Source organism: Apium graveolens, chromosome 9, assembly GCF_009905375.1.
Source record: "Apium graveolens cultivar Ventura chromosome 9, ASM990537v1, whole genome shotgun sequence".
NCBI lineage: Eukaryota > Viridiplantae > Streptophyta > Magnoliopsida > Apiales > Apiaceae > Apium > Apium graveolens.
This window is the reverse complement of record NC_133655.1, coordinates 140,348,529-140,349,336: the sequence shown is the minus strand read 5'-3', so window position 1 is coordinate 140,349,336 and position 808 is coordinate 140,348,529. Positions and strand designations below refer to the sequence as shown.

Below are 808 nucleotides of genomic sequence, written 5' to 3'. Positions count from 1 at the left end.
GGTACTCATTACAATGGGAGATCCAGCAGCACGAATAAAAGCCTTGATGGATTTTTCTCAACCCAAGATCAATGACATTCAATCTAGCATTGTCAGGCCAGCTATCACAGCTAATTCCTTTGAGATCAAGCCTAGCATAATTCAATGGGTGCAGAATTCAATCCAGTTTGGGGGTTCTTCAACGGAAGATCCCAATATGCACATTAGGGATTTTATTGAGATCTGCGACACCTTCAAGTTCAATGATGTTTCTGAAGATGCTGTGAGCTGGTTACACTCTCTACCAGCTAGTACGATTGCTACTTGGGAAGATCTTGCTCAAACGTTTCTCACTAAATTCTTCCATATGGCGAAGACAACTGCATTCAGAAACGCTATTACTCAATTTGCGCAGCAAACGGGAGAATCGCTATGTGAAGCTTGGGAGCGCTACAAGGAGATGCTTAGGAAGTGTCCTCATCATGGAATACCTGATTGGATGATCATCATTTATTTTTACAATGGTTTGGGAGCACAGTCCAGACTCATGCTCGGTGCAACATCAGGTGGAACATTATGGGCAAAGAGCTTTGAGGAAGCTTATGATCTAATTGAACTGATGGTTGCTAATGAATATCAGTATCCAACCCAGAGATGTCCACAGGGCAAGTAGCAATAGTTCTTGAAGTGGATACAGCTACGGCTATCACTACTCAACTAAAGGCATTGTCTATGAAGATCGATTCTCTGACTAACTATGGTGTTAAGCAGATAATTAGTGTTTGTGAGCTGTGTGCAGGTCCGCATGTGACGGAGCAATGCGCTATAT

General features: G+C 42.7%; 1 non-coding gene across 1 annotated transcript; it reads right to left on the bottom strand.

Moving 5' to 3' along the window:
- Nucleotides 1–361: 361 nt before the first annotated feature.
- On the bottom strand, nucleotides 362–468 carry LOC141688247 (small nucleolar RNA R71). Its single transcript, XR_012561703.1, has one exon. It is a non-coding gene; the product is annotated as a small nucleolar RNA R71 (small nucleolar RNA).
- Nucleotides 469–808: the final 340 nt, after the last annotated feature.